This window comes from Microcaecilia unicolor, chromosome 2 (assembly GCF_901765095.1).
Source record: "Microcaecilia unicolor chromosome 2, aMicUni1.1, whole genome shotgun sequence".
Lineage (NCBI taxonomy): Eukaryota > Metazoa > Chordata > Amphibia > Gymnophiona > Siphonopidae > Microcaecilia > Microcaecilia unicolor.
Genome location: NC_044032.1, coordinates 56,368,431 through 56,389,001, shown reverse-complemented (window position 1 = coordinate 56,389,001; position 20,571 = coordinate 56,368,431).

Below are 20,571 nucleotides of genomic sequence, written 5' to 3'. Positions count from 1 at the left end.
GGGGTGGTTCTTTCGCCGGGGGATCGGGGTTTTTTTTCACCGGGGGGGGCGTCACACTGTTCCGGGGGGGGGGGGGCGCTGCACCCGGGGGGCGGGGCGCATCGGCGATCCGCCCCGGGTGTCAGCCCCCCTTGGAACGTCACTGAATAGATTACAAATCATGAATGGGAAAAAAGGAACTACATATGGTTTTATAACTGGTTTATAGGTAGGGTTGCCAACTAGATCCAGATTTGCCCAACAGGGTTGATCCAGTCCTGGGCTTACCCCAATGCATGTAGGGACTTGTAGCCTTGCTTTTCTTAGGGAATCCAATGGGGAAATCAGAACCACAAGTCGCTGCATGCAATAAACGAATCTGTATCTAGATGGTAACCCTACCTACAAGGGACCCAATTCATTACCCTAATCCCATCTAAGATGTGTTCCATTGTACCCTACAGGTGTATCTCTTTCAATTTGTTCCAAACCAGTTTACCCTATAGAAACATAGAACCATGATGGCAGAAAAGGGCCGTACGGCCCATCCAGTCTGCCCATCCTCAATAACCATCAACTCCTTTTCCTAAGAGATCCCATGCCTTCTGAAACTCTGACACAGTCTTCGTCTCCATGGCCTCCACTGGGAGGCCATTCCACGCATCCACTACCCTTTCCATGAAAGAGTATTTCCTCAGATTCATCCTAAGCCTATTTCCTCTTAACTTCATCTTATGCCCTTTCATTCCAGAGGTTTCCTTCATTTGAAAAAGGCTCACATTCTGTACATTAATGTCACTAAGCTATATGAACGTGTCTATCATATCCCCTCTCATCTGCTTCTCTTCCAGCGTATACATGTTGAGGTTCATGAGCCTGTCCCTATATGTTTTATGACTGAGACCGCTGACTAATGTTGTAGCCAACCTCTGGACCAACTCCATCCTGTTCATATCTTTCCATAAGTGTGGTCTCTAGAATTGCACACAGTATTCTAAATGGGGCCTCACCAGAGACTTGTACAAGTGCACTATCACCTCTTTTTTTCCTGTTGGTCATCCCTCTCCTTATGCACCCGAGCATCCTTCTGGCTTTGAGTGTCACCTTTTCTACCTGTTTGGCTTCCTTAAGGTCATCAGGCACAATCATCCCCAAGTCCAACTCTTCTTTTGTACACAGAAGCACTTCACCCCTATACTGTACCTTTCCCTTGGGTTTTTGTGACCCAAATGCATGACCCTGCATTTCTTAGCATTAAATCTTAGTTGCCAATTTTCAGATCATTTTTCAAGCTTGGCCAGATCCCTCCTCATGCTATCCACATCCTCTGGGTTGTCCACCCTATTACAGAGTTTGGTATCATCCGCAAAGACACAAACCTTACCAGACAGCCCATCTGAAATAATCACTCACAAAAATGTTAAAAAGAGCTGGTCCAAGGACTGACCCCTGTGGTACACCACTTGTAACATCCTTTTCGTCAGCGCAAACTCCATTTACCACTACCCTCTGTCTCCTTCCGTTTAACCAGTTTTTAACCCAGTCAATCACTGTAGGTCCCATACCGAGGGCACTGAATTTACTTATCATTCACCTGTGCGGAACTGTGTCAAAGGCTTTGCTAAAATCTGAATATAACACATCTAGCGCCCCTCCCACATCCATCTGATCCACAATGAACCCGCAAATAGGTGGGAAAATGTGGGATACAAATGCAATAAATAAATCAATCTGTTTGGTCACCCAGTCAAAGAAGTCAATCAGATTTCTCTGACAGGATCTGCTTCTAGTGAAACCATGCTGCCTCTGGTTCTGCAGTCCATTTGAGTCGAGAAACCTCACAATTCTCCGCTTTAGAAGTGTTTCCATTAGTTTACTCAGCATTGAAGTCAGACTGACTGGTCTGTAATTCACAACCTCATTCTTGCTGCCGCTCTTGTGCAGAGGGACCACATCTGCCCTTCTCCAGTCCTCCGGGACCACTCCAGATTCTAGGGAAGCATTGAACAGGTCAGACAGCGGAGCCACCAGAACTTCTCCAAGTTCCATGAGTACCCTCGAGTATATCCCATCAGGTCACATCGCCTTGTCTACTTTTAGTTTAGCCAGCTCCTCATAAACACAGTCTTGGAGTAGAGGAGTAGCCTAGTAGTTAGTATAGTGGACTTTGATCCTGGGGAACTGGGTTCCATTCCCATTGCAGCTCCTTGTGACTCTGGGCAAGTCACCTAAACTTCCACTGCCCCAGGTACAAAATAAGTACCTGCATATACTATGTAAACTGCTTTGAATGTAGTTGCTAAAAACCACAGAAAGGCAGTATATCAAGTCCCATTCCCTTTCCCTTTCCATTCCCCTTCTGAGAATCAATCCAGGTGTATTGTACATCTATCCTCATTAGCATTTGTCTTCTGTGGTCTTTCAACTGTGAACAGTAATATTTGTTTAACAGTTTAGCTTTACCCTTATCAGCTTCTACATATTCCTCCCCCTCAGGGCTCATATTCCTCCTCTTCAGGCTACAATCAGATCCATACCAGCTTATAACATATTGACACGCATCTTTCTACTCATTATATAATTTAGTGGTTTCCAAACCTGTCCTAGGGGAACCCTAGCTAGTCAGGTTTTCAGGATATCCACAATGACAAATCATGAGTTGGATTTGCATGCAATGGAGGCTGACCTCCCTTTTAAAGGTTTAGATTTATTAAAAGGTGGAGGAGTAGCCTAGGGGTTAGTGCAGCAGACTTTGATCCTGGGGAACTGGGTTCAATTCCCACTGCAGCTCCTTGTGACTGTGGGCAAGCAAGTCACTTAACCCTCCATTGCCCCAGGTACAAAATAAGTACCTGTATATATGTAAACCACTTTGAATGTAGTTGCAAAATACCACAGTCCCATTTCCCTTTCCCTTCATTAAAACAGCAAGGCATTGTACAAAAAAAAAAATCTAAAATAAAGAAGATATAATCTAATGCAGAATTATTATCCTATTGTAATCCCCCATTATATGAGGATTACCAACAGATAGAATCCCTGTTATGAGTCACTGGGGGAGTGACTAGGAAGCCCAGCCCTTGGGGGGTGTTTTTTGAAATAGAAAGTGCACAGAGAAAAGGGTCTCTGTGTTGAGTGACAAGGAAGGAGGAGATTAGTAGGGCATAAAGATGAGAGTTGTGCCTGAAAAGGGTTTTTTGGCTGCCTGCAGGTCTGAGTTACCTGCACGTCCCCTGCCATTGACCTGAAGGAAAGAAGGGGCGTCCTGGAACTGAGAGACCCATTGGTTGCATAAGGCAGGTTGCGGCTCCATAAAGTGGCAACTGGTAGTTGGTGTGCTCTGGGTGGGTAGGAAGAAGGCCCATCCCAGGAGCAGGGGACTGGAGCAAGGGAGAGCTTGTCTCAGGACCAAGGTGGATCAATAGAGTGGTCACTGCTGGTGGAGGGTCACACCGAGGAGGGGTCTGAGCCCACACAGGTAGTTCAATACAGAGGAGAGGAATGCAACCTTTGGGAATAAACTCTACAGAATAGGCATGGACAGGAGCCTTGCATATATGTACATAGCCCCAAACTCAAAAGTGCTCTGTGAATAACCCAAGAAGGAGAGTAGTGAGGGAGCTCTCAAGCACAGAAGAAATTGAATTAGACTGGTTTGACAATAAGTGGATGTTTTCTGTGTAAGTTGGATCTGCAATTGCTGCCTGTTGCAGTATTTTTCCAATAAAAATTAAAGTTTCGGAGTAGAAGCTGGGAACAGTAAGAGTCTGGGCAGAACTGAGGCAATTCCAAAAGTTTTGTGGGCACCTGTAATATTCAGTGTTGATGCCTGCATAGCTAACCAGGCAAGCAGGACCACACAAATTGCAGTTCTAACTTTGCCTAGTTACCTATATTGGCATATCAGTATAACTTCTGTGTATTGCTGCTCACTTGGATATTCAATGCCAGTGCCCAGAAAAGTCTTTGCATTGAATATCTTGTCTAATCTGTGTCACTGTAGGCATCCATGGACACAGAGAAGCTTGCCTAAAGATCCTTGAAGCTGGCACCACATCAAGAAACTAGATTTCTAAAATACATAACAAGGTGCAGATACCCAGAACCAGTCTCTCAGGTCAGTGCTGAGTAAAGATTAAAAAGAAAAAAGGAAATAGCGTGGTGGCCAAAGCACTGGACATGGCACCAGGCTTGCCTGTTTCATATCCAACTACTGCTACATGTGATCTTGTGAGCCTTCACCTTGAGCTACTGCTGAAAAAGACCCTTGATGCAGGCCGATAGGGCCGAAACACGACTCTTGTCGGGTCGCTTATTTTACCGATTTGAATAAAGGCTTTGTTGTGGGCACCATCTGAGAGAGGTCTATTGGCTTCATTTGCTTTGTTTGGCGTTTGATCTTCAGTGGAATGGTTACCTTCTGTTGGTTTTGACGTTGTGTTTCTTTGGTTGCCTTGTTGCTTCCAGCTACAGATGAGCTGGGGTTATCACAGGATAAAGACAGTAGCAATCTATCTCAGAACCAATTCATTGGATTTAGCAAAATGCAAATCAATTGTATCAGTTTTATTTCATACAACAAGTCATCTGCTACCATTATAACAAAAAGTCCTCAAGTAATACCCATCTCTTCTAAATCCATGCAGATTCAGGCTAATTATTCTCTTTATTTGAGCATCACATCTCCTCTTCAATAACTTTCTCAGGCATTTGCTGGAATATATATTGTAACTATAAAGGAATTGAATAATTTGTATATGATTTAGCAAATATTTTGCTTATCAGGGAATTTGTTACCTTAAGAAAAATGTAATCCTTGCTTCTTTAATGATTTTTTAAATCATATTTTCTCTGCTTGGAATTTTTGCCATGTTAGATATCTGATACTACATTCTTATCTTTCATTATTTTTCACATAATAAAAATATTATTGATGTAGAAATTGCTAATTGTATGCCATATTGGAAGATTTTCTCAAGGAACCCATAACTTACTCTGCTTTATTATAATTTATTATAATTCCTGAATGGGTAAGTCTCTCTCTCTCTCTCTAGATATAGATATATATATATATATATATATATATATATATATATATATATATATATATATATATATATATATATATATAATAGAGAGAGAGAGAGAGAGAGAGACTCTCCCCTGTGGGTGAAATGGTATCCCCTACCAAGATTGGCTACATTTACTTGAACAGTGTCCAATGAATGAAGAACAAACTTTATATCTGTCTCTGTATGTATCAATATATGTATCTATGTATCTATATATATATTTATATATCTATCCTGCTTATAATCGAACGAGAAAAACGCCCAAGTTCCGACCTATATCGGGAGATGGACGTTTATCTCACAAAAACGAATAACGCGGTATAATCGAAAGCCGAACTTGGACGTTTACAACTGCACTCCATCGCAGAAGCGTACAAAGTTGACGGGGGCGTGTCGGAGGCGTGGTGAAGGCGGGACTGGGGCATGGTTATCACCCGAACAGAGATGGGCGCCTTTCGCCAATAATGGAAAACTACTACTACTACTACTACTATTTAGCATTTCTATAGCGCTACAAGGCATACGCAGCGCTGCACAAAAGTATGCGTTTGTAGCTAGAATTTAGGGCACTTTTCCTGGACCCTGTTTTTTCACGAATAAGGCCCCCAAAAGTACCCTAAATGACCAGATTACCGCCAGAGGGAATCGGGGATGACCTCCCCTGACTCCCCCAGTGGTCACTAACCCTCTCCTACCACAAAAAATGATGTTTCACAACTTTTTATTTTCACCCTCAAATGTCATACCCACCTCCCTGGCAGCAGTATGCAGGTCCTAGGAGCAGTTGTTACGGGGTGCAGTGGACTTCAGGCAGGTGGACCTAGGCCCATCCCCCCCCCCCACCTGTTACAATTGTGCTGCTTAATGCTTAGTCGCCTAACCCCCCCAAACCCACTGTACCCACATGTAGGTGCCCCCCTTCACCTCTTAGGGCTATAGCAATGGTGTAGACTTGTGGGCAGTGGGTTTTGAGGGGGATTTGGGGGGCTCAACACACAAGGGAAGGGTGCTATGCACCTGGGAGCTCTTTAACCTTTATAGGACAGCCCGCCCACCAGCCTGCCCGTTTGTCCAGAAATCCAGACAAACGGGCAGATTGCTAGCCTCCCCTCCCCTTACTTATTACTGCCCTGGTGGTCTAGTGACCTCTTCCGCCTTCGGGGCAGGAAAGAGCCCCCTCTTTCCTGCCCGGAGCGCTGCCTTGCATGCATCCTTTCTGTTCGTGATCTCGGCGCCGATTCAAAATGGCCGCCGAGAGTTGACGTGACCTCGCGAGACTTCAACTCTCGGTGGCCATTTTGAATCGGCACCGAGATCACGAACAGGAATGATGCATGCAGGGCAGCGCTCCTGGCAGGAAAGAGGAGGCTCTTTCCTGCCCCAAAGAGGTCACTGGACCACCAGGGCAGTAGTAAGGTAAGGGGAGGGGGTGACGGGGAGGGGGAGTGATGGGGTGTGTGACATTGGGGAAGGGAAAATGTGACAGGGGGCGGAGCAAGGGTGTCAAAGGGGGCGGGGTGTGAAAGGTGGAGGGGTGGGGTGGTAAAGGGGGCAGGGCATGTGTCCTTCTTTTGGGGGGACAAAATATGGTAACCCTATACCAGGCTCCTAATAGAGCAGCAAGCAATTGTAAGGACTACTCTAGTGGTCAATGCCGTAGACTTTGAACAACGAAACCCAGGTTAACTCTCACATTAACACTTTTATTTCTGTACATATAATTGAACCCTCCTGGAATACAGAAATACCTACTATACCTGAATTAATAAGACACATGCAAGCGTGGTGGCTATTGTAGTGGTGTTCCTTTAGGTACAGTAGGTTTTTATCTGTTCCTGGAGGGTTCACAGTAACACATAAAGGAATTAAGGGGACATTTTACTAAAGGGTTCCAGCATAACCAGAAAGTTTTGTTCATTTTTACCACAGAGTTTTACCCGGCAGTAATCGGGCAGCATGGTATGCTACCTAGTTACCGCCAGGTTAATGCAGGAACCCTTACTGCCTCATCAATGTGTGGCGGTAAGGGGTCCCTCCAAAATGGCATACTTACTGCACAGTCAGTGGGCAGCAGCAGCTCTTTGTCTGGGGTGCAGAGGCCTTCAGTGATGACTCTGATGGTTCATGAAGTAGATATGATTGGCAGTGTTTAACCCATTCGTTGCCAGCGGAGACTTATGTGTGGGGAATAAACCCAGAGTTGCAGTGATCATATTCTTGCAAATGGAAATGTTGACCTACCTATGCTGAGCACAAGGGTGCAGAGAGGAGTTTTACCCTGATTGTTTCACTTACCTCTTGCGCCACAGTTTGCAAGTTGACCGATAGGAGTTTATTGACCCCTGATGCAGGCGGTTGTACGCAAGAAACACGGCCCGTGTTGGGTATTTGTGATATTAAAGGACTACATTTTTCTCAATCCTGAAGGCCCAGTGTTTGCTTTTTTTGTTTGCCTAATTGTATTTGTATGCTGTTTTTCCTCTCTTTTGTGACTATACTTACTGCACAGCCATGCCATTTTTCTTCACTTTTACCCACTGTGGTAAAAGGGGCCTCGGCAAGTGGCAAATCCAGGCGCTGCCACAGCCACAGGGCCTCTTTTACTGCAGCTTAGTAAAAGGACCCCTAAGATAGGATTTGTACCCGGGTCTCGTTATTTAAAGTCCACTGCACTGACCACTAGGCTGCTCCTCTGCTCTGCAGGGATGGCTGTATGGCCATTTTTGTACAAATGATGCCAGACAGACGTTTTTGAGCCCGCTTTGTTGGTGTTCATATTTTGGAAGTTTCATTTTAGAAAATGGCTGTTTATTTTGGACGTTTTCAGCACAAGAATGTCCTTCAAACTAATTTTCAAACAGGAAATCCCAACATTTTTACTGTTCAATAATGGCTGTGAGATGGATGAAGATTGTTTGGACATTAGGCTTGAAATCTCTAGCGATGAGTTGCATCGCTGAGGCATACACAGCATAACTCTTACTGGTTTAGAGACTACCGACATAATAGAGAAAAATGGTCATCAGTAGGTGCCAAGTATAAAGACAACCACCAAGAGAAGTTCCCTCTTCGTGAAGTTTATCCACGATCTGACAAAGAGGAGAAATGATTCCAGCTTCATGTTTGATATACCTGAAACAGTCAAGACAGGCTACTTCCTGAGTGAAAGGTCAGTCAAGAAGTATAATAACACCAGGAATCATGTAGCTGTACACATGACAGATGTGTCGACCACAGCAACACCACCAACTGATCGTCCTCCTACTACAGAGAAAGTAGAGGATCCAGAAAGACAGCGTCCCATACATAAGAAACATCATTCTCTCAAGAAATGTATAGGGTTTAAGGCAGTGGTGTACCAAGGGGTGGGGGGGCGGTGGGTGTGGTCCGCCCCGGGTGCACGCCGCTGGAGGCTCCGCTCGTTCCTTGCTCCCTCTGCCCCGGAACAGGTTACTTCCACTGTGACTGTTCCTGATGCCTTCAAACATGCTGTAGTCACACCACTCCTTAAAAAAAACCTTCATTGAACCCTACCTGTCCTTCAAACTATCACCACTATCTCTCCTACTGTTATCCCTTTTATCTGTCATATCCTCAATCTTTCACTTCTCACAGGTCTCCCACTTAGCCATCTCTCTCCTCTTCAATCTGTTCAGAATTCTGCTGCACGACTAATATTCCACCAGTGTTGTTATGCTCATATTAGCCCTCTCCTCAAGTCACTTCACTGGCTTCCTATCCGTTTCCGCATACAGTTCAAACTCCTCTTATTGACTTATAAGTGCATTCACTCTGCAGCTCCTCAATACATCTCCATTCTCATCTCTCCTTACACTCCTCCCTGGGAACTCCGTTCATTGGGTAAATCTCTCTTATCTGCACCCTACTCCTCCACTGCTAACTCCAGACTCCGGTCCTTTTATCTTGCTGCACCATATGCCTGGAATAGACTTCCTGAGCCGGTTTGTCAAGCTCCATCTCTGGTCGTCTTCAAATCTAAGCTAAAAGCCCACCTTTTGATGCTGCTTTTAACTCCTAACCCTTATTCAGTTGTTCAGAACCCTTATTTTATCACCCTCACTTTAATATTCCCTTATCTCTTGTTTGTCCTGTTTGTCTGTCCTAATTAGATTGTAAGCTCTGTCGAGCAGGGACTGTCTCTTCATGTTCAAGTGTACAGCGCTGCGTACGTCTAGTAGCGCTATAGAAATGATAAGTAGTAGTTGTAGTTATAGAATATTAACTTAGTACATAGATTTTGAGTGCTTAACTGTTAGCACCCATTATAAAATTAATCCCTAAATATTCATATAAAAAAAGGAAAAAATGACTTGAAAAATTGTGTATAGCAATTTCAAACCAGCAAAACAGGGTAGAGAGAGAGACAATTGAGTCTTAGGTACAGAAATAGACAGTAATCTATGGATAGGAATCCCAGACAGCAGTGGAAGAAGGGCACAGCTGACAAGGTCACATCTGAATTTTTCTGATATCCTTAGTGAAAGCAATTTAAGATTTTATTTTTTTTTTCTGTTTCACAAGACAAAGAATATTTCTTTGCTAGTTTTCCCGAATTGAGGGATGGGGGCACAGGCATTCTCTTAATCTTTTTTTTTTTTTTTTTGCCACTCATCTCTGAACATTTTTTAGTTGCACTATATCCTTTTTGAGATGGGGTAGCCAGAACTGTACATAATACTTTTGGTACAAATGCGCTAGGGACATGAAGAAGCATAATTATATTCTAAGCAGAGCTGCATTTTGATTAGAAATTTTAATCATGATTAATCACACAATTAAAGGTATTTTATTTATTTATTTCCCACTGTAGCTCCTTGTGACTCTGGGCAAGTCATTTAACCCTCTAATGCCCCAGGCACAAAATAAGTACTTGTATTTAATATATAAACTGCTTTGATAGTAACCACAGAAAGGTGATATATCAAGTAGCATCCCCTTTCCCTTTCCCTCATTGAAGGAACTTAGACAAATTCTGGTAGGCTTTTGGCACTATTAAGCTTTATTTATCTTCAGAGCGATTCTTCTTTAAAATCTTTTAAAGTTAACTTGAAAACATTTCTCTTTCAACAAGCTTTTGAAGACAACAAGTGATGGGCCAGCCAGTATGAGATTTCTGTCTATTATACCATCCAGACCCTGCCATCCTCTTCTTAAGTATGAGTAACTTTTCTGTTGAGACCTTGCCCTCCTCTTCTTATAGAATGAGTAACCTTTTCTATCATTATTTTAGCGTTCTTTTCCCCTTCTGATTTTATTATAAATATTAGTAGTAAACATAGGAGGCAACTTTTCAAAATGATTGGGGGTGCTGAATTTTTTTTTTACAGGTGGTGCATTCCTCCCTCCCTCTCCTCCAAGTTCCAGGCCCCCCTCCCTCTCCTCCAAGTTCCAGGCCCGTCCTCCCTCCCTCCGAGTTCCAGGCCCCCCTCCCTCCTTCCCTCCCTCCGAGTTCCAGGCCCTCTTCCTCCGAGTTCCAGGCCCCCTCCCTCCAAGTGCCAGTCCCAACCCCAGCCCGACCTCTTCTCCCACAACAGTCCTCCGCCGGTCCGCCCTCGCCTTCCTGTGTGCCGCACATAATTTTAAAAGTCATCTAATCTCAGGGTCCCGGCGGCAGCAGTGAAAGGCGAGCAGGCTCGGCGCTTCAGCCTTCATTTCTCTTTCAGCTCTGGTCCCGCCCTCATTTCCTGTTTCCGCAAGGGTGGGTTTTGAAGGGCTCACATTTACCAGCACAAGTGTAACAGGTAGGGGGGGGGGGTTGGGCCTAGGTCCACCTGCCTGAAGTGCACTGCACCCACTAAAATTGCTCCAGGGACATGCATACTGCTGTCAGGAAGCCGGGTATGACATTTGAGGCTGGCATAGAGGCTGGCAAAACATTTAAAAAAATTTTAATGTAAGGGTGGGAGGGGGTTGGTGACCACTGGGGGAGTAAGGGGAAGTCATCCCCGATTCCCTTCGGTGGTCATCTGGTCAGTTTGGGCACCTTTTTGAGGTTTGGTCGTGAATAAAAATGGACAAAGTAAAGTCGACCAAATACTCGTCAGGGACGCCCTTCTTTTTTCCATTATCGGCCGAGGACGCCCATCTGTTAAGCACGCCCCAGTCCCGCCTTCGCTACGCTTCCGACACACCCCCGTGAACGTTGGTCATCCCTGCGACGGACTGCAGTTGAAGATGCCCAAAATTGGCTTTCGATTATGCCAATTTGGGCGACCCTGACAGAAGGACGCCCATCTCCCGATTTGTGTCGAAAGATGGGTGCCCTTCTCTTTTGAAAATGCCCCTGATAGTAACATAGTAAATGACGGCAGATAAAGACCTGTAAGGTCCATCCAGTCTGCCCAACAAGATAAACTCATTTTACATGGTATGTGATACGTTACATGTATACCCGAGTTTGATTTGTGCTTGCCTTTCTCAGGGCACAGACCGTAGAAGTCTGCCCAGTACAGTTCTTGTACTAAGTTCTGAAGCTAACATCGAAGCCCCTTAAAATTTACACTCCAGCCCATCCCTATCTGTTCAGTCACGATCAGGGCGTAGACCATAGAAGTCTGCTCAGCTCATGTTTTGTTTCCAATTACCAGTGTCGCCACCCAATCTCTGCCTAAGATTCTACGGAACCATTCCTTCTAAACAGGATTCCTTTGTGCTTATCCCAAGCATGTTTGAATTCCATTACCGTTTTCATCTCCACTATTTCCCACGGGAGGGCATTCCACATATCCACCACCCTCTCCGTGAAAAATATACTTCCTGACATTAGTTCTGAGTCTGCCCCCCTTCAACCTCAATTCATGTCCTCTGGTTCTACCGCCTTCCCGTCTCTGGAAAAGGTTCGTTTGCGGATTAATACCTTTCAAATATTTGAACGTCTGTATCATATCACCCCTGTTTCTCCCTTCCTCCAAGGTATACATGTTCAGGTCAGCAAGTTTCTCCTTGTACGGTTTGCAACGCAAATCCCATACCATTTTCTTAGCTTTTCTTTGCACCACTTCCAGTCTTTTTACATCTTTAGCAAGATACAGCCTTCAAAACCGAACACAATACTCCAAGTGGGGCCTCACCAACGACTTGTAGAGGGGCATCAACACCTCCTTTCTTCTGCTGGTTATGCCTCTCTCTATGCAGCCTAGCATCCTTCTGGCTACGGCCTTTGCCTTGTCGCATTGTTTCTTCACCTTCAGATCCTCCTACACCAACACCCCCAAGATCTCTCTCCTGAGTCGAGCTTACTAATCTCTCCCCTCCTATCCGGTATCTCTCTTTTGGGTTTCTGCACCCCAAGTGCATCACTCTACACTTCTTGGCATTAAATTTTAACTAATTTCTCAATTACACCAGACTATCAAGTGTAAACACGTGATGCGGTTGATTTTAAAACACCTTTTTTTTGTTTTTTAATTTGCAGTGCTCAGTATTGCTGTAGTGCCCTTTAAACCAAGTTTACACAGCCGCCCAACATCATCGCACTCGCCCTTCCTTCCTTCCTATCCTCACTTACATGAGGAAAACGCTGGTGTTAAATAGAGCGTATACTCTTGTACATATAAGAAGTAAACCACTTATCTTGGCCAATGAGGCGAGCGTGCGGTCTGTGATGCCTCCAGATCACCCGTGTGTTAGTGTATTGTGGTTAAAACGTGGAGCTATGTTTAACTCTTTATGCTTTTTCAAGGGAATATATCTTCAATCTGTTGAATAAGCTATAAACACATACCTATAAGCATAATAGATTCATTTTTTTGATGCAACTTATAAATGTTAACCATTACAATTTATTTCTTGGTTTACCGGGAGAGATCACTATGCTTGCTCCTTCCTGCTGCTGTGAACCAGGAACTTGTCTAGCAGACTCATATTTATGCAAACCCTTAACCTGACACACCTACCGGAAACTTCATAATTTCAAATAGCCAATTTAAAGGGTCAGCCATTCTATTTCCTTGTTTAGACCATTGGGTTTATCTAATAAAGGGCAAACTGCTGCAGCCTTGGGTGATTTATTTCTTCCTAGGTAGGGATAAATTGACCCTAAAAAAATTCATTATTCACGAGTCTTCCGTGGGGGACTATATCAAAGGCTTTGCTGAAGTCCAAGTAGATTACATCTAGCGCACGTCCCTCATCCAGTTCTTTGGTCATCCAGTCAAAAAAGTCAATAAGATTCATTTGGCAGGATTTTCCTTTGGTAAAGCCATGTTGCCTCAGGTCCTGTATCACTATCCCTCACCCTTCTGATTAGCATTGCCTCTGTATGTCCCTATCCCCTCTCTGCCCATCATTGTCCCTTTTTGTCCCTGTCCCTATGCTCCCTCAGTGCCCATCATCTCTTCTCTGTCTCCCTGATGCTCCCCTTTGTCTTCCCTTCCGCCTGCATTCCCTACCATGAGGCCAATATGTCCCTCTGAATTCCCACCACCCCCTGATGGTCCAGTGTCTCTCCCGTTTCCCCAAATTAAGTCTCTCTCTCCTTCTCACCAGCTAGTCCACATCTAACCACCTCCCCCCCCTCCCCCACGAGACCAGCACCTCTTCCTCTCTGTCCATCATCCTCCCCCAAAACGTCCAGGAGAGCACTACCTACACTTTTCTCTCTATCCTATAGATCCTGCATTTCTCCCCTACCCTCAGCACCTCTTTCTCTCTGCCCATCACCCCCCCCCCCCAAAAAAAAATGGGTTCAGCAGAGCAGTACCTGTACCTTTCTCTCTCCATCCTGTAGATCCAGCATCTCTCCCCTTTTCTCTTCCCCCAGGTCCAGCACATCTTCCTCTCTGTCCATCCTTCCCCCCATAAGGGCAGCAGAGCAGTACCTGCATCATTCTCTCTCTCTAGACTGCAGATCCTGCATCTTTCCCCACCCCCCACACAGTTCCAGTACCTCTTCTTCTCTGTGAATCACTCCCTCAAAGATCCAGCAGAGCAGTACTTGTATCTCTCCCCATTCCTCCCCCTCCTCCCAGCGTGGTTCCAGCATCTCCCCAAATGTTCAGCAGAGCAGTGCCTGCATCTTTTCCCTTCACTGGTACAGTTCCAGCCTCTCTCCCTTTCCCTCCTGGTAGCGGCACTGCAGCAATTACAGCAGTCTGCCTCAGAGCCTTGGCCTTCTCCGCTACACATCCTGCCTCCTCTGATGCAACTTCCTGTTCTGCAGAGGTGGGACATGTGGCTGAGAAGGCCGAGGATCTGAGGCAGACTGCTGTAATCGCTGCAGCAGTAGTGCTGCTATCGGCAGTGATCAAGGGAGTAGGAGAGATGCAAGATACCAGCATACTGGGGGGGGGGGGGGAGGGAGAGGAAACCGCTCTGTTGTTGATTGGTGTGTTGGGCTGCTGCATTTGTGGCTGGGGAGGCCTCCCTAAGCCTCTTATACCGGGTTGGGGGGGGCTGAGCCAAGATTGAAGGGCCTGGGACCCCGAGGACCCCCATAGCTATGCCCCTGGTGTGGAAAGTCAGATACGAGGAAAAACATCTGCCCACAAGCAGCAAGCTGTGGGTAGCTTATAGGGCATCCACAAAGATGATGGTTTCAATGGCAGGCCTTAAAAGGGATGAGATTGCCAGCATTACCCATGGCCATCTCAAGGTAATGGAAGGCTAAATGGCTGTGGGATTTGAACTTAGGTCTTCTTCCTGTTCCCATCCTGCTGATCTAAGCATTGGGCTACTCTTCCATATAGGAAGAACATCAGAAGTTGACTATTGTTAAAAGTAGAGAAGAAATTATTAGCATACAGTGTTGCTACAAAAGCAAACCTGGCAGGATCCAAAATAAGCTGATATCATTGATACTTACTTTTACAATCAACAATCAGAACTGAAAAGAGGGAGCACTAAAACAATGATGCTTGTGAATTGCTGAACATGATTGAAGATACAATAAGTACAAGGCAGAAAAAAGAATATTCAGTTCTCAGAGGCATAGTAACACCTTATACAGTACTAAATTTTACTTTAATGCAAAGAAAACACCTAGCTTTAGTTTTCGCTAAATGGATTTCCACAAGACAGTTGACAAGTAAAATGAGATCACCTTAAATATTTCAAATCCAAAAGACAATTTAATTGTATTGTTGTGTGTACTGGAATTACATCAGTACATCATATGCCACAAAAGAGAGAAGATTTGGCCAAAAAGAATGTTCAAATTGAAAAGTTTCTGCAATTCTTACTTCTTAAGAGCTTGTTTAGAAAGCAGAATGCCACTGCAATGCTACAGCCTTTATCAGTTGTGCTTGACTTTTCAAGAGCTCTGCATTATAAGCATTTTCAGGACAACAATAAAACAAAGCGAACCGGCCACATTTTTTAAATCAAACTCAAAAATGGGCGCCATAAAAGATCAGTGCGAAGCGTGATTCTGTAAACTGCACCTGCCCTTTATAGAATCACGCTTTGTGCTGATTCCTACACCTAACTTTAGGTGTTAGACTTACACTTACTGATATTTGGTGTAAATGCTGGCACCCATGTTAGGCGTGCTGAAGCTGTATTCTATAATTTGTGTGCAATTTGTTGAACGCCCCTGACGTGCCACACCCCTTTTGAGTTTCACGCTAGTAGTTAGGTGCCATGCCTTATAGAATACCAGCCTCCTCTTTGGCTGAATAATTCAATGAGCCAAGCATACAAATAGGGGCGTTACCGTTATCCTCATCAATCCAGTTTTACACCTTTTGGCATTAGTCCTTATTTTATTCTCAATCGATTTTTTTAATAATATTTTTTATTTTTTCAGAAGCATTCTTGTCTTTTCTTTGTATTTTGCATTTATAAACAATTGACATACTATCTTTTTAGATCAAAAAGTACTTAGCTTTTAGCTATGATCAGAAATACATGGTGGAGACCGGCTGTCACCGACATAGATCCATGTTTCGCTTGTAAGCTGTTTCAAGGTAGTCTCCTACAGAATAAGATAATAATACAAAATTAATCCATAAGTTCTGACAGAGCTTTCATACATCAGCTTTAAACTAACAGTCACTGACCAGAGATTACTTCCAAATGGCGGCTTCTAAGATGGCCGCCATGCTTTTTTAAGCAGGGCTTTGTAGCCAATTCAATTCTTCATGTGATATATAGAGCACCAATCCAAACTCTAGGACTAAACAGCTGATAGCTAGTAAACAGAGCATCAGATTAATGTCAGTCACTCGATTTCACGATTTCATCCGTAAGACTCTATAGCATTTAACGTGAATATCCAAAATTGCTCTCTGAAGTTAAGCATTTTTTTCTGAATCACCTCCCTCCCACCCTTCTCTCACTTGATCTATTATCTGCCATCGCAGATCTGCTATCTGATGTTGGCATTCAGCCCAATGTTGTACTAGCGGGGCTTCCATTTTATTAGTGAGGGTCCTGGACTTATGCTCTGTAAGGCGCACCTTTATCACTATTATACTTCTCCCTACATATATCTTATTACAGGGGCATTGAATAATGTATTCTGCCATTTTAGTAGTGCAGTCCGCTAGCGGAATGAATGAGCTTTGTTGGCATTACCGCACTGAGGACTGCTAGCACAGCTTGATGAAAGAGGCCCTAAGTTCAATAATTGGTTGTTAGCATCCAATTAAGGGTACTTAAGGGCTTGACAATTAATTTGCATAAGCATCTTGGATGCCCGCCCAAATTTGGATGCGCAAATCTGGATGCCATATATAGAATCCGGGGGACTATGTTAAGGTTTTCAGGTAACTTTTATTTACATATTTTGCATCAATTTTCAAAGGAAATACATTTTAAGTGAGAGGTCGCAGCAGCCATTTTATAGAGGTTCCACAAGGGACAAAAGTGAGGGGGCTGTAATCCTCCCCCCCCCCCAATGACCCCGCTGGACCACCAGGGATGTAGGTAAGCCCAGGGGCTTACCTTTCACAGTTTGGGGGGGGGAGGGGGAGTCATTGTGGGCTGGGGGAAGGAAGGAAGGAAACAAGGGACATTTGCATGGGGAGGGGCAAGACGGGGCTCAGGGGCTTTTTTTCACAAAAAAAATAAAAAAAAAGAGTTATGCGGGTCCTGGTCTGATGTTCAGCAGCTGAATATCAGCCAGACCCGCACAAGCTCCGGGTAGCCAGGCTGCCTAAAATTATCCCCGATATTCAGTGCCAGTGCCTGGACATGGCCCAGAACTGAATATTGGGGGATAATTTAGCTGGTGACGAACGTGTTTAAAAAAACCGCTGACTGCTGTTGGCTGCATATCAGGGGGATTATGTCTGAAAATTTTCACTCAGAAAGGGTCCACACACAAACCTATTGCTTGCATGGCTAGTTTGTTCATGAAAACTTACATGCATTCTTTTAGAAATCCAAAGGCACACGTGCAAGTGCACATTTTACCCTAACTGTAGTGCAAGAATGCCTCCCTATGCACACATATACTTACATGTATATACACTATGGAGGTGAATTTAGAAGATTTTGGCACCGTTATCACAGATTGAAAAGGGGTGTGTTCTGTGATGGTTTGGACAGATTTTGAATGCATATGTATATGTATTTCATATTTTGCAATGAGAAGACACATACATTTCAAAAACTTTCTCGCTCATGACTAGACTCAGGCTTTTTGTAAAATGCCTGTTCCCTTTATATGCACCACCAAACACATGCATGAATCCTTCCGTGTATTTTACAAAAAGCTCCAAATTCAATGAGTATTTTACAAAGTACATTGCAAAATCTAAATATCCTAACTTGGATGCCCCTTTTTGACTGAGACAACTTACACAAAACTGTGACATAGTACCATAGTAGATAACGGCAGAAAAAGACCTGTACGGTCCATCCAGTCTGCCCAACAAGATAAACTCATATGCGCTACTTTATATGCATACCTGACCTTGATTTGTATCTACCATTTTCAGGGCACAGACCGTAGAAATCTGACCAGTACTAGCCCCGCCTCTCAACCACCGGTGCTGCCACCCAATCTTCGCTAAGCTTCTGAGGATCCAGCATTTCCTCCACAAATGTAACAGGTAGGGGGGGGGGGGGGGTATGGGCCTGGGTCTGCCTGTCTGAAGTGCACTGCAGTACCCACTAAAACTGCTCCTGGGACCTGCATGTGCTGTCATGGACCTGAGTATGACATCTGAGGCTGGCATAGGGGCTGGCACAAAATATTTTTAAAGATGTTTTTTGAGGTTGGGAGGGGGTTAGTGACCACTGGGAGAGTAACAGGAGGTAATTCCCGATTCCCTCTGGTGGTCATCTGGTCATTTTGGGCACCTTTTTGTGCCTTATTCGTAAAAAAAACACGTCCGGGTGAAAACGTCCAAGTGTTGGACGTCCTTGCTTTTCTCAATTATGGGTCAAAGACGTCCAAGTGTTAGGCACGCCCAAGTCCCACCTTCGCTACGCCTCTGACATGCCCCTTTGAAATTTGAACATCCTTGTGATGGACTTCAGTTGGAGACGTCCAAAATCGGGTTTCGATTATACCAATTTGGACGTCTCTGGGAGATGGACGTCCGATTTATGTCGAAAGATAGATGTCCTTCTCTTTCAAAAATGAGCCTGATAGTCTCTTATCTTCAGAGGGGGAAAAGAGTTTTCATGGGCCTGTGGCCTACAGGGCCCAATACACAGTCTATGGCCTGTGACAGCCTTGCCCCAAACACAGTTTGTAGTTTTCTCTTTCTCTCTTTGTATTTCCAGGTCTGGCTCCAGCCAGATCTCAGAACATGGGTCACAATTCTTCAAATAAAAGATTGGCTTACTTCAGCCAGATCACAGCAGCTAGAAGTGTTCAGTAAAGGCGTATGCTAGGGCTTCAGTTCTTCCTTCCCTGGGCCTCCTTAACTTCAGCCTGGCCCAGTCTTTTAAACTACCATGTAATGACTCTGCCCCTCCTAGCTCACTTCCTCCTGGGGCAGGATCAGTGCACTTAAGGTGGCCCAGGCTAGTTACAGAGGGATTTTTCTTAAGGGTGGGGGGCAGTGTTCTATAAACCCTGCCACAAGCGATTACCAAACAGGAAGAAACATCTGTGCCTAAAATGGAGGATGTCCTAAGTTAGACCTCTTTCAGTCATGTCCAGGGTACAAAAAGGTGCTTTGACCAATAGAGAGATTAATTCATGGCCCCTCATAAATCTCTCAGTGGTTGCTGTCCCCCTCCCTCTCTCCATAAAGCAAAAACTGAAAGGGGATACCAGTTTCAGGTATTATGGGCATTTTTTTTTTAGCAAAGCAGAAAGCATATTTGAGAGTAGTCTAGTGGTTAGGGCAGTGAACTTTAAACCAATGAGCCCAGGTGCCAATCCCACTTTAACTCTTTTATTTATTTATTTATTTATTGTAAGCCCTCCCAAAACAGAAAAAAACCCTATTGTACCCAAATAAATAAGCCACTTGCAAGCCTGAAGGTATAGTAGGTTTACTTCTGTTCCCAAAAAGCTTGCAATCGAAAAGTAAAAGATACCCCCAACATTTTCCAAATAACTGAAAATCAAATATATTATGATTAAAAAAAATTATTACTATTATTCACAGGTGTTACTGCAAGAGGCTGTAAAAACTGGATCATCCTTGGTTATATCATTTAGGAAGTAACTATTAAGATTCATTTTAGCAAAATGGCATTTAGTGAAGAAAAAGTTGCGATTACATTTTTGCAACAAAATAAGACAGACTGCACAAAGTGCTAAGGGATTTTCTAATAAAGGTTGGACTAATGTATTTTCAAAAATCATACTAAGGGGTCCTTTTACTAAGGCTCACTAACAGTTTTAATGTACACTAACGATTAGCACGTTCTAAATGATAAAGATGCCCATAGGAATATAATGGGCATCTTATTATTTAGCATTCGCTAATCGTTACCACCTGCCAAATCTGTTATTGCACCTTAGTAAAAGGATCCCTAAATGTTTAAACAATTGCAAAGTATTTTGAAACTATGTAAAGGGTCCTATTTTTTTTCTGTACACTGTGTGGACTTTCCTTATAGGAAAAGCTAAAGAGGTTAGGGCTCTTCAGCTTGGAAAAGAGACGGATGAGGGGAGATATGATTGAGGTCTACAAAATCCTGAGTGGTGTAGAATGAGTAGAAGTAGATTGATTTTTTTACCCGTTTCAAAAGTACAAAGACTAGGGGACACTCGGAAGTTACATGGAAATACTTTTAAAACAGATAGGAGGAAATATTTTTTCACTCAACGAATAATTAAGCTCTGGAACTGTTTGCCAGAGGATATGGTAACAGCGGTTAGCATATCTGGGTTTTAGAAAGTTTGGACAAATTCCTAGAGGAAAAGTCCATAGTCTGCTATTGAGGCAGACATGGGAAGCAACTGCTTGCCCTGGGATTTGTAGTATGGAGTGTTGCCAGGTACTTGTGACCTGGCTTGGTCACTGTTTGGAAAACAGGATACTGGTCTAGAAGGACCACTGGTCTGACCCAGTATGGCTACTCTTATGTTCATAGTCTATCATTCTTGGTCCAGTGACTGTTACTCCTTATCGGTTTTCTGTTGGAGTGG